The following is a 14,001-nucleotide window of genomic DNA, read 5'->3' as shown; positions in this document are numbered from 1 at the left end:
ATGCCTGTCTGCTTTCTACACTGAAGTCCAGTGAGAGGAGGACTACAGCAGTTTTGCTCAGCATTGTAACTCCAGCACCGAGCACAACGCCTGGCTGAATGTATGTGGGGTTTAAACACTTACTGAATAAATAACTGTTCTTTCCCATGAGGTTCTGCTGGGAAGGCTGGCAGAGCTTGCTGAACGCTTGTGCCCAGGTGTGAGTGACTATTACGCAGAAGACTCAAGAATACCTATTTTACTGTTAGAGAGTACGTATTGTACCCGGTGATGTTTTTTCAGTCCCTTTTGGTCTCCGTTAAGGAGCTTAGAATATGAGATAGAAGAGTCTGGAAGCTGTTTGCCTTTCAGTCCTTTTAAATGAGATGCAACAGGAGGTGGCTCTGGGGACTGAGGAGGAGGAGAACTCTCTGTGGCGGGGCTTTGGCATGTGGAGAGCAGGTTGGCCCCGACGGGATCCTTCCAGGCTCGTTAAAGATAGTTTGCTCCCAGGCCTTGCGGCCGTCCCTTCCGAAGGAGAAACGTGGCAGACTAACATCTGGAGAATGCAGAGGCCTGCGACTTAAGCAGATGAGCAGAGGCTCTGCGCTGAGGGGGAAGGAGTGAGGAGGGCAGAGGTGACATCTGTGCCACTCGCCCTCCCCAGTTAACCTGCCAGTGAAACCCTCCTCCGCCAGGCAGGAGGCGGAAGCCATCTCACCCACCTCCTTGAATCCCGGCCACAAATAGACCTCAGTCGTTAGCGGTGCCCACAGGCCCTGCTGTGGGCACCTCGCTCTTTGCTGTTCCCCGAAGGGCTCTCTTGGCCTCGTTGGCTGCCTGGCATCATGGGCCACTGTTTCTAGGCCACTCGTGCCAAAGAACGTCATCTAGCGCCGTCGGAGGTGCTCGCTGAAGGCCCATCTAACGGTGGAATAAGTTTAAATTTGAGGCCCTTACGCCAAAACTTCCCTCTCATGCCTTAGATAGAAAACAGGCCAGTCACCCGTGGAACACGCCCTCCTCCTGCTCTTACGCAGGGATCCCTGGGGATCGTGATGTCTGTGCTGACAAGCGATTCACCAAACTGGTGCTTTTCCAGCGTGGCTTTGGCTTTGTGCTAAAAGTGTCAAACTGTACATTTTAGGAGTAATGAGGCACTCATGTGGTTTCTGAGCCCTCAGTGGGGACGGGTGATTAGACAGAACGACGATTTGGGATGTTTTCTCACGGGGGGAGGCTGTGCCCCATCAGGGCTGGATTAGGCACTTACGGAGGGTCTGTGGTTCATATGTATAGCAGAAGAATTGGATCAGGATGTACTGAGCTCAGCAGAGATGTGAGAAGCAAGAAGGAACGGGAGCCGACGGTTTTGAGGCCTGTGAAGGTCCAGACATCGTCCGAGCACTTTATGAAGATTGGCTCCATTTAGTCTGTGATCGTCCTTGATCCTTTTGGAAGCCCGGCCTCCATCCACCCGGCACGGGAGCAGGAGGCAGAATCTGACCAGAAAATGACTTTTAAGATGTTTGCAGTGTCAGCGATTGGGGAAGCAACACACTAGCTCCGGGATGACTCCAGAAGTCAGAATTCCAAGCGCCAACTTGGCCATAACGCTCCGCTCACCAGTCACACGGGCTCTCCTTGGCTTGGGGTCACGGGCTCCGCAGCTGGGCTGCAGCTCCAGGGGGAGGAAAGACACCCGGTGTTCCTCTTCCTCCAGAGCAGCGGTTCTCAGGCTAGCCGGTGTCAGAGCCACTGATGGCCGGGCCCAGCACCCCACGTTTCTGGTCAGTAGGGCTGGGGGTGGGGCTGAGAATCTGCCTTTCTAACAAGCTCCCAGGTGAGGCTGCCACCGCCCGTCCACGGACCGCACGCAGAGCCTCCGCTCCGGAGCACCCGCGAGAAGGAGGCCCCGCTCAACGCTTGCAAAGGGCCGGGCGTCCCGGGGAGGGGTTGCTCCTTGCCGGAGCTGGACGGTGGAGTCCTTCAGGCCGCCCTCCCCCGCCACTCCCCCTCGACTGTCCCTTTTTACTGAACAGGCTGCCGAGGGCAGGGGCAACAGTGGATAATCTTCTCTTTCTGATGTTTTAGAATTCAATCCTCTCAGCACTTTGCAAAGCCTTTTTATGTCTTTTGTTAAAATGAAAAGGATCCTGGGGTCCTTGAAGACAGATGTCCTTTGAGCTTTGCTTTGGGGGGGCTTTTCGCTGCCGAGAAAGCAAACATCTTCGGGAGCCTGGCCTCTTACGTGTCTGGCAGGGGGGCCAGTGAACAGTCACTCCACTCCCAGAGGTCAGGCCAGGAGCCCCAGTGTCAGGAGCATTGGGCCCCCTGGCCACTATTATCCTGATACCAAATGTTCTACATCAGCACCCAGGGAGAGGCTAATGAAGGTCAGTGCCAGACTCCAGGAGGCTCTTGGCAAACGTTAATTTAATAGATAGAGGGACTAAGGGATGCAGCGGGAGGTTGTGTGTGTGTGTGTGTGGGCGGGGGGGTTGGTCTCCTATTCTCATGTCTGGGGGGAAACTCTCTTCTATAGCAACAAACTTATTTCCAAGTCCTAGTTTCACAAATTGACCCTACTGGACAGAGGGGTGAAGGTAACGGTTAAGAGCATGAGCTCCACCCTTCCAAGTCTCCTTTATAAACAGGGCATAATGAAAGCCCCTACTTGGAAGGGAGGGGACCCCTTGAATATTTATCCCCAGGCCCCGCACGAGGCCAGCGCGTCATGACTAGTGGCGGCTCTGCTTGTGGATTTATGGCTCTAAATAGGCTTCTTCCATTGGGGCATCAGATGCACTTGGGAACGGGGTCTTGCTGTTCTCAACTCTGAACACGACCGGGGCAGATGCGGCAGCAGCGGCAGGTTTTGATTATTAACTGGAACCAGAGCAGCCACACTGGGCTGCCAAGACTCCAAGTGAGGCTTGAGTCTGAAGTCTCTGTGCAAGTCACCGCCGGGCCCTCCGGAAAAACCGGCGAGGCCTTCACGGAGCCCCGAGTTGCGAGTTGCGGTGGGAATCTGAAGCCACGCCCACTCCTCCCCTCCCCCTCCTGCCTCACCTCAGGCTGTGCAATGCCTTGGGGGCGAGCGCCCACAACTCTGTTGGTTTTTCCCCGGTGGCAGGTGGGAGAAAGGACCGTGTGAGGTCGTGATGGACCATCTCCAACCGGACACGCCAGCCACTACACATATCCTCCTCCTGGCACCCACTGAAGAACTGAGGGGCCCTGGAGATCTCAGAGGCCGGTGGGTGCTGCGGTCCTGATTTACCCTTTGACAACTTTCTGCTCTAGGTATTCCCTGTCTCAGGTGGCCCCTTCTCAAGCCACCACTCTGCACTCTGGTCCTTCTCTCAGATTCCATGTCAATGAGCTTCATTTCAAAATGGGCCCTCTTTTGTCTCAGTTCTTCAGGTCCTACTCCACAGTCTTTTCATAAATTCACTCACTCTTTCATTCCTTCATCCATTCATCCATCCATCCATTCATTCCTTCATTCATTCATCCATCCCTCCATCCATCCATCCATCCATCCATCCATCCATTCCTTCATCCATCCATTCCTTCATCCATCCATCCATTCATTCCTTCATTCATTCATCCACCCATTCATCAATCTATCCATCCATCCATCCATTCATTCCTTCATTCATTCAGCAGTAATTACTGAGTGCTTCCTCTCTGGGCAACAGCCTGCTGGTCAGCCTGTGTGATGAATGAAGCCAGGACCTAAGTGTTGGGCCCACCAGGCACATAGGTGGTGGTGACAAAGTGGGTCTCTGGCTCTTGGTGTGCCATGTGCCTCAGGCCCAGATGGCAGTGGCCTGGGGGCTTGGCCTGGCTGCCCACAGCATGGAGGTGTAAGGCAAGGCAAAGGTGGAGGAACAGACTGTGACCATCTCTGTCAAGAAGGAAATGCCACTCCACACTGAAGCCCAATGGGGAGCTCTCATGCCGCCTGGCTTCTCTCTGGGTATCACCTATTTGACTGGGAGACTTGTTTCTCTGAAACCAAAATTGCCTTAATCATTTTCTGTGCAGGGAATGGCAACACCAGTCCTGGGAGTGAGTCTCCCAGCCGGTGTGTGTGGGCAGATGTGAAGGAGGTCCAGAGCCTTGGAGAGCCAAGTCTCTACTGCCCCTCAGGGCTCTGCCTGGCTTTGTCCAAGGTTGGCCAGATGCCCAGCCAGAGGAAGTCAGAAAGTGCTTTCTTTAGTCTTCTTTCCGAGAGGTCAGCATGGACATTTGAGGACCTCCTGGAGGGCGTGGGGGGCACTATCAAACCTAAGGCCTCAGATATTTTGACACACAGCTGAGTCCCCCTCCCCAACCCACGGTACTGAGAATCACTTTGTGTAAAGAGATGTTCCTAACGGGGCTGTGACGTGCTTGTGAATGATGTGGGACTACAGGAAAGGGAGAGAAACGCTGCCTGCATTCTTTCATTCATTCACCTCTAGAACACTCATTGAGCCCTTGCTAGGTGTCTGGCACTCTCTTGGGCAATGGAATATTCACATGAAGAGTAGGCTGAGAGGAAGTACGTGCTGGCATCCTTGGGAAGATTGCCATCAAGGTGAGCCTGTAAGAACCTGGTTGGAGAGAAAAAGAGGCCAAAAACCCCTCTGTTAACTTTGGAAGTTGTCGCTAGCTCTCTGGGGACTCCACCCCACATAAGATGCTTGGAAGTCAGGAATGTTCAAGGTGCTTCCACCAGAGGTTTTTCACTCAGTTGACCAGAGCTAGGTGCCCAGAAACTGGGGTTGTGAGTTTAATTCCCAGAGATAACAGGTAACTGATCAAAGAGGGAAAACCATTCACAGGCAGGCATCTTGCAGATTATGTCCTTGGTTCTGGACTCAAGTAGCCCTACACACTCCGGGAAAACAAACAACTCGAGTGCAAGTTATAGAAGTGAACTGAAGATCTAGAGTGCGGCATATCCAGGGAAGCTGGAGGACTGAAAGAGGCCTCCCCAAATGGTATTGATATTGATGACCTCCTCAGGGTGTAGGGTCTGCCCCTAGCCTTATGCTCTCAAAACCTGATTCAGTCAGCACCATGAGAGCAGATCCAATGCCTGGGAAAGATTTGCTCTAACCAAACGCATAGGCTTGTGAATCAAATCAGAATGTCAGCTTCTTGATTTATACTGAAAAACACAACTGTCATGCAGGTAAAATACATTGTGATGGTCTGTATCTGTCTCTTTCTATAGAACCATCTTCAAGCCAATTGTCAACAGTAGATTGTTTGGTGAGTTTGAAATCAGAACAAAGGGATTTAGTTAGATGGTTTTGCTACTTAACAGCCTTAAATTGTGAGAGCCTGCTCAATCATAGTTATATGTAAAATATATGGTCACTGGCTCTGATGAATTTGAAATGGGCATCACTGTTGAACACACCTTGGGTCGGGGCTGCCAACTCCATTTCTGATGGCATGTTCTTGTTTCAACTCTGTTATGCCTTCAGTCCAGGCTTATAGGTTTGGGAGTCATTCTATCACTCCACTGTGGTCCTTCTTGCATAGAACTTATGGTTCAACAGGACAACCTTATATCCTTGGGACTTTTTTGTTGTCCCCATGTACTGCCAAACAAGAAAAAGTTACGTGCCATCCTCAAGCACAAAGACCAGCCCATTGATCGCTGATTTTAAATTGGCCCAGACTTGGGTCAGAAATTCCTTTTCCTCTTGTAGATGGTAGAAATTTGTCAGTAAAGCGAAGAAGTCTGACTTACCCTAATGCATTTGACTGGTGAGTTTTATATTACCTTGTCACTGGAGAGATTTCTTTTGGGGTGCTGAATAAAATGAAGTTATTGCTCTTTGTAAAGTAAGAAAATCCTGGGATAATGCTTTTGGAAGGGGAAAGGTGTGGTGGTAGGGAGACATGGTTTCTCTGAGGAACTGGAATAGAAATGGACGGACACCTATTGGTATGAAGGGAGTATTAAGAAATTCACAGGGACCAGGTCATGAAGCTACTTGCAAGCCATGTAATAGAATCTGAACTTTACCTTGAGAGCAATGGGAGGCCATTTGTAGGTTTACAGGTAGGGCTTTAGCATTATCTGATTGGTTTCCTTCAATTAGCACATGGAGAACAGATTGGAGAGAGTGAGGGCAAGACCAGAGGGAAGGAGCCCAGCTAAGAGACCTGCTGTCACTGGGCTGGGTGGCTCTCAATCTTGAGAAACAAGAGAAGCACCTGGCCCTACCCTGGCCCCAGCCGGGACCAATGACATCAGAATCTTTGGGGGTGGAGTTCCCAGGTGATCCCAGGGTGCAGCCAAGATTGAGAACCGTTGATCCACGTGCTACCAAATGGCAGCCTGAATCAGGAAGGTAGCAGTGGGGCTGAAGAGGAGAGAGAGATTTAGGAGGCAGAATAAGCTGGATTTGTGGGAGGTTAGGAGAGAAGCCTTCCCTCTTGGTTACTGCTTTGACCCTCAGAGTAGATGGTGGTGCAATTCATTCATTCACTGAGAAGACTTTAACAGGAGGGTTAGCTCCAACCCTGCAGGAGAGCAGTAATCACTTTCTCCCAAAAGCTGCCTGTTGTTCAAGGAGGCTTTGCTCTGGCATCTTGTGTCTGCTTTCCAGGTTTCTGACCTCCCTTCCCCCTGCACTGTCCTCTGGCACCACTTCCTCTTCTGCCTCTTGAATACTTGCCTGGCTTCTGACTTTTGCTTCCATCATCTCCCCAAATCTAGGCAATACCTTGGCTGGCTCACCCGTTCTGGCTGCCACGTTATACCCACAGTTCAGTGATGGCCACAGACGTGATGAACAAAAGGAGAAAACCTCGGTTGCTGTGACATCTCCTGGGGTAGAGGCATGGGGTCTCCCTCTCCCACAAGGACCATTCAGTCATTCAGTCTGCCAAGAATGGAAGCTTCACTCTTGCTATCTGTAGGCTTAAATGGAACAAGGCTGGATAAGCTATCACATATAGACTCTTCATTAAAAAAGAAGCTCGCTGCTTTTTAGTTAAGGTGTGGAGGGATGCTCAAGGCCCCAGCCCCAGTGAAGGAGGGCAGAGGGCTCCTTCTTGGCCTCAGACCTATTCCCCTAATCCTGTTCAGGCCCTGCCTGAACGTAATTTTTCTCAGGCCTGCTTCAATCTCTGAAGAGCAGGACGCCTGACCGGTGCCCTGTGTTCCTCTTACCTTTTAGGCAGACCTAAGTTCCCACCTAGAGATTCTCTTCAGTCCAGTAAGTTATTTCAGTTAAGTCCAAGTGTTCTGGAGAGGAAATTAGCCTGTACTTACAGAGCTTCTAGCACATGCTCAGCACTGAGTGAGAATCTGGAAAATGCACAGGTCAAGAAAACATCTACACCTGCTGGGACCCTATCTGTCTGACTCGGCAGTCAATGGCCACCTGAGAAAGGCAGAGAGTCGATAATGCTCGGGGTTTATACGGAACTTTCCCGAACCGGCTGGCATTTCTTTTTCTCGTCTTGGTTGTGACATCTCAGGCTTTACCTTCCCACGTGCACACGTCCGTGGGCTTTTTCTCCCTGGGCGGATGATAGGCGTTTCTTGGCTAGGGTAGCTCACTTGGTCTAAACTGAATCTTACTGCAGAGGTTGCAGTGCCCATCGCTGCCACACCAGGGTGCCCTTGGGGGGGTGCGGCTGTCAGTCAGGCGGCCACCAACTCAGGGGATCAGATGCGCACTGGGTCTCTGTGGAGCCCGGGCCTGCTTTGGCCGCAGGGACCTGCGGGGATGGGGCAGGAGCGTAGGAACCATGCGGGGATGGCTGGTGAGCTGACTGGTGCCAGGGTGGCCTCAACAGCACACAGTGAGGGTTCCAGGGACCCAGGGCAGCCGAGGTGGTGATGTGGGAGGTGCTAGAGAGGCTCATGGCAGTGGTTATTTACCAAAGGGTGATATCCATCCTTTCCTTCCCTCATTGTAGCATTCCCTTTCCCAGCTGTTTTTGAACAGATTCTCTAACTGAACGTCAAAATGCAGATACTAGAGAGCTACCCTCATTCCTGTTCCCATATCCTTGGAGTTTTCCTGCGTATGGAAAACACGAGGACAAGGAACTGACCAGTTGCCTTTGATTGACATCATATTTGGGGAAGAAAATGTTTTTAACCAACTAACTATAAGCTATTTAGTTAGATCCCAAATCCTCACAACCATCCCTGGCACTGATCTTAATGGGACGAGGCCACATGGGACGCATACTGATCCAGGACCCCAAAGCCTGACACTTGTTTCCCTTCCTTCTCTGGCTTCCAACCCTGCCATGGCAGCCCTTCTCCCGTCTGCTCCCAACAAGCCTGTTGAGAGTCTCCACGGACCAGTGATATCTTTGTTGGGAGCAAGCTGCAGGAATCATTCTGTCCAGATGCTCCCTGAGCTTGGCACTCCATCCATTTCCAATCTAGGCTGATGTGATCGAGCCCCAATTTGTAGTATTCTCAGATGGGGAATGGTAGTGAGGCTGTTAGGCAAGGGGCTGGCACAGACACAGATGACCAGTCGGACCACAGTCAGCACGTGTCTGCTTATCCCTGTCTTCACCAGTACCAGAGGACTGGGCTGGCCAGTGCTGTTGTCACAATACCAAACTAATAATATCAAGGACATGGGGGTTCTATTATGGCCAGTGCTAATTAGTTTCAATAGAAGAAAAGCCTCCATCTTGTGGACACAGATGCACTTCTAATGTCACAGATGTTCCCGGGTCCCAAAGGAGATTAGAATAGAGAGGGGGTGCTGGTTGGTGGAACCCGTCCTGATACCCGGAAAAACATCCTGGAAAGCGTGTTCTTTTGGTGGTGATCATTTTCCATAGTCTGGATGATACTTCACAGCAGAGAGAGAATGTGGGCTGCTAATTAGCAGGAGAACAAAACACTTTGCCCTTGTTTATTCTGATCTCTTGACTTTGTTTTTTTCCCTAGATCAGGGATTGCAAACTGGAGGCCAGGATGTTGACCCTGGTCTTCAGATGGATTTTGTTTGGCCAGCACATTTTTTAAACTTGCATTTGAAGGCCTGCAGGTGGTATGTGTCTCTAGTTAGGCCCTGACTCACATAACGTTACCTCCCTGGCCTTTATCACATGATTTTGTCCTGTAAACTTTATGCCAGGTGTGGAAACATCTGCCTCACTAAATCTGTTCCTTTATGACTGATCCTCACGAACCCTTTCAGGACACATGTTAAGATCATAGAAAACATCTCTTCATCTGGAGGGGCTTCCCTGACATTTAGGGCTTTCGTGGTGTGACCCAACTCCAGGGCACGGCTCACATAGAGCGTGACACGCGTGGAGGCCCTGGTGCTCTGTTAGGATGCTTTCAGCTCTAGTCTGTCGGGCCGCTGTTACTCTGCCCAGTTATGTCGGAGGCTTCTGCCCCCTTAGGGGAGTGGGCACCCACACTCAAAACTATAACCTGAACAGATGAGCATGAAGCCACTCACCCAGGACTCATTTTGGACTTGGGCTGTGGAAGGTAGGACAGGCGCCTCGTGCCTGGGGAGGAGGGACCGAGCTGGCCGCGGCCCAGAATGGGTTCAGAGTGCCAGGAGAGCCTCAGTCCTAAGCCCAGACCACTGCCCGCCTCGCCCACACTGAGCGAGGGCCTGTGCTGAGCTCTGTCTTTTCCTCATTTTGTCTCTCAAATCTTTTCCTGTGTGAGTGGGGAGATGCACCTTAACTTCTCCCAGGCCTCTTATCCTCAATTTTCCTCAGGAAAGAAAGGGTTAGGGGAGGCTTAGCCAGGGAAAGCAATTCATTTCAAAAACTCAAGCTAACCTGTGCTCCCCTTCCCGACCTCCAGACTATTTTAATCTTGTGAACGGTAATGATGTGTGTGGGGAACAGTTTTGTTGTTTACTGAAGCAGCTGAGTGATGATTGCAGAGAAAGGAGAAAGTGGAAGGCTTCTCCCACATCCTGCATTTCTCTGCCATTCTCCATGCTAATACAGGCCCCGATGTTGTGTTCTGTGAATCAAGATGACAGACCAGGAAAGGGAGCACAGCAGTGGGTGAGGGAAGGAGGGAGGCAAGCCTGAGGCCTGGACCCCCTCCCAGCGAGGGAGTAAATGGGATTGGACAGTTGCGGGGCTGGCTGACTCCTCAGGGTGGCACGGTAAAGAGGGTGGCGGTGCAAACAGCTCTCGGTCCACCAGATGGGGCGCTGGGTCTTCTGAAATAAAGCCATGATGGAAAGTGCCTTCTGGTGTCAGATCAAAATGTATTCTGCTACAGCATAAAAAGGAGGAAGGTAGACCAAGTGGAACAAATATAAAATTATTTTATTTAACCTTCTTAGGTTAATCTGTCCGTTTCTGTGTGACTACTGTTCATTAAAAATTCATCGTGCTTGAAATTATCAACACCATATTCCTCTTTAACAATGTACATCCCTTAGATGAGCTTCTTGTCACTGCCAGATATAGAGGGTATTGAATGCCCAATGTATGTAGAAGCCTGTGTATACACTGGGCTGGGAAGCCAGGGTGCAATTTACAGTCATGTTGGGTTGAGAGATAACTTGTGTCCCATAACCACAGCCTGCTTGACATGCAATAGAACACATGTTAAAATGTTATAGATGTCATGCCTTGAGTGACGTGACGACAGAGCAGCCTGGGATATGAAGAGGTAGGGTCAGTGGGGAACAGGGAAGGCATCCAGAGCTGTCCAGGACTTGGTCTGGCGGACGGTTCACCCAGAGTCGGGTTGAACAAGATGGGCTTCACGAGCTCTTCCACTAGAGTCGCCCAGGACGGGGATGAGTGGATGAACTGGGCACCTGGCACAGAATCTCCAGTGGTGGGCACGGCACTTCACTCTTAACAAGCTTGCAGGAATTCTTGTGCACACTGAAGTCTGAGAAGCTTTAAGCCATAGGGTGTTTAGGTGTATTAGGGGTGGCGGTCCACAGGCTTGTGGAGGGCAGGCATGACAGTAGGCAACCCTGGCTGCAGGCCATGGCTTTAGACTCTGGATGATCTGTCCAATGAAAAAGCAAGCCCCGCCCCTGACGGCAGATACAGGGCCCACTCCATCCCCCGGAGAGGGGAACTGACAAAAGCAGACCAGGGACTGGGGCCTTGGTGCCCTGGGGGAAACCCAGCTGTGTGGCAGGGCTTGGCCGAAGGTCATGACCTGGGGGGCGTGAGAAGGTTTGGGCCTCCCAGGGTAGGTACACGTTTCCACATCCCATCTGCTGGTGGGCCTGAGGCTCTGAATCTCTTTCCGGCCTTGGGCGGGACTGGCTCCAGGGCTGGGTAAGGCTAGACCTGCAGGTGAGGGGCACCCGCAGGTAGGACTGAGCAGCGGGGGCAGAAGCGGGGAGCCCAGGTCAGCAGGACAAGGGTGACCTTGGAATTGAAGACTAGAGATTTTAAGGAAAAGCTTTCTGGTGGAGCACCTAAGTTCCTAAACAAACCCACAGAAAAAGCAGGAAAACTCTCAAATGTTGAGACAGAAATGTTGTTACAGGACATAATGTTCTTCCTTGGACCTGCTTGGGTGGAAAAGGAGTCCATAAGCGCAGGATTTCCTAGTAGGCCTGACCATGTCCAGGCAAACTTGACTTTGCTAGAGTTGCCGACAGGAGCAGGGTCATGTCAGGCAGAGGAGGGTCCAGTGGGCTTCTTTTCCTGATATTGGTGGAGGAGGCATCTCTCAGCCCTTTACTCCATTCTTAATCTGAAATCAGGCCCGGCTTTAAGAAAAGCTGCTCAGTTTCAGATCGCTATCATTTTACATCAAAAACCCCAGACTTTTTCTTGTTTAAACTTCTTTTGGTTAAACCTTCCCTTTCTCGACTAATCCTGCGATGAAATTCCTACAGCAAGCCTGTCCAATTATAGGGTATTTGACTCTCAGGATTCTTGTCTAAGAGAGACCAAATCCTCTCTCACCTAAAAGCCTGGACTCTGTTACCCACAGCCTCTTGTTTGTTCTGTCTTTTCAAACAATCCCTGAGTCAGAATAAAGGGAAATTTTCTGGGACAAAACAAACAGTGCCTGAGAAAGACTCCCTTCTCTTTTGTATTGCTTACAAAGCATCCACAGACACTTCCCTGAAGGTAAAACTTCTCCTTTAATTGTGCCCAGCACACTTAGCCAAGGCAAACTCTGGATCCAGACAGCCCCGCCCTTCTAGGTCAGCACCAAGCCATTATCCTCTGGAGCAAAAGTGCAGGGAACGGGCGGGACTTTGTATTGCGGCTCCTTTTTGGACTTAAAAAGTTGAGTTTACGAAACACAATTTCTTTTGGCTACTGCATCTATGAACTTGCTCATTTACTGATTTTTTTTTTCCCCCAGTAATTTTCCCTATCTCCCACTCTTTTATAATCTGGAGACCTGTACCTTCAGTGGCTTTTGCTTCTGGGGCATTTGCTGTGGGAGGAGGTGGGTGAGACCTTTGGCCCAGCTAAACTTCAAGTCAAGCTTGCCACTTCTCCTGTTCCCATCCTTTGTCTCCTCTGAGGAAGAGCTCAGGTTTCTCTTGAATGCGAAGAAAAGAAGGATGGGGTAGGTGGCTCTCCTCTGGACTGTTTCTCTGAGCCCCCAGTTCAATCAATCTGAAATGACCTAAGTAACACACGTTCACACACCCACACAAGCAGGGAAGGAAGAGAGAGGCAAAGGGAGCCGGTTCTGAGGTTTTGAAGAGGGTGATAATTCCTGGAGGGTCTGACGCAGCGGACCTGACTGGGGCGGGGCAAGGGGACTCCATGGAAGATAATGAAAACATTACGTTGTTAGAGAAGGTTTTGGCCCCCAGGCTCCTCGGGGAGCACCTGGAAAATGCTGAAGCAAGCGGCTCCTGTACCTCGCTCTCCTGCCAGCAAAACACCTTGAATTATCAGGACATTCACATTGCTCTTCATAATAAACCGATCACCCTTCCCCTCTTAATCCTATTTTATCCTTCTACAAGTATTAGCTGAATACATTATCATTTTTCAAAGTTCAGAGAACATAGAAATAGATTGTCTGAGTTCAAATTCCCTAGAAAAATGGGCCGGAGGCAAAGTTTACTGTGCTAATACTTGGGATGGAGGTGGGGAATCCCAGGGAAGTGAGATTGAGAGAAACGGAGACGTGAAGACAGGGAAGGAAGAAGGTAAGGTGGGAGTTACCAAGTAGGCCACAGGTTCACAAGAAAACAAGAGAACTCAGATGGTCTTGGCTGTGCGGGACATCGCCAAGGAGCCAGTTACATCCAAGGAAGCCTCCTGTTATTTCCTGTCTTTCATTTGTCAAAGGTTGTACCCTGGTTGTATTCCTTGGGCTGCTGTAGAGGCCCAGAACCTCTATGGGCTGGGCCGAGCCCAGCACTTTCCACTACGGCAGGAGCCAAAGGCAGAGTCTTGTTGGTATGGGAAACTGAGATAATCCTTCTCCCATTTGCCCTCCTCTCTTCAAAACAACTACTCTTAAGAGCTTAGCCTATATCATTCCAGGCCCTTTTTTATGCATTTGTACACATGTCTTCATGGGTTTTAAAAAACATGAACTAGATAATTTAGTATGTATCGTTTTGCAATTTCCTTTTTTCCCTCTAATTATACCTTGTAGATTTTTCATGTTTGTACATTCTTTTAAATCCCTGTGTAGCATTATTTATTATAGTATGGATATGCCATAATTTATTCCCCTTTTGCTGGACCTTTAGATTTTTCCAACTTTGGCTATTATAGTCAGTAATTGCAATGAACATGATTCTTTGTGTACATGTGAGGCTATTTCTCAATAACAAATACCTTGAGGTTGTACTTTTGGGTTAAATGATCACCCACAAAAATCAAATAACTCCCTTCTTGTCAGGATCCTTTAGATCCTGGAAAAATTTAAAAGTGGAGGTCACTTGATTCAGTTGGTCGGAGCATGAAGCCAATGAGCTTGGGAGATACTGAACTTGATCCTCAATAAATAATGAGGAGGACCATTACACCCCATGGTCACAGACTGCAGCCCGAACCTTGGCTAGCTGCTCCTCAAACGTTTATCGT

Source organism: Balaenoptera ricei, chromosome 9, assembly GCF_028023285.1.
Source record: "Balaenoptera ricei isolate mBalRic1 chromosome 9, mBalRic1.hap2, whole genome shotgun sequence".
Taxonomy (NCBI): Eukaryota; Metazoa; Chordata; class Mammalia; order Artiodactyla; family Balaenopteridae; genus Balaenoptera; species Balaenoptera ricei.
This window is presented reverse-complemented; position numbering follows the sequence as displayed.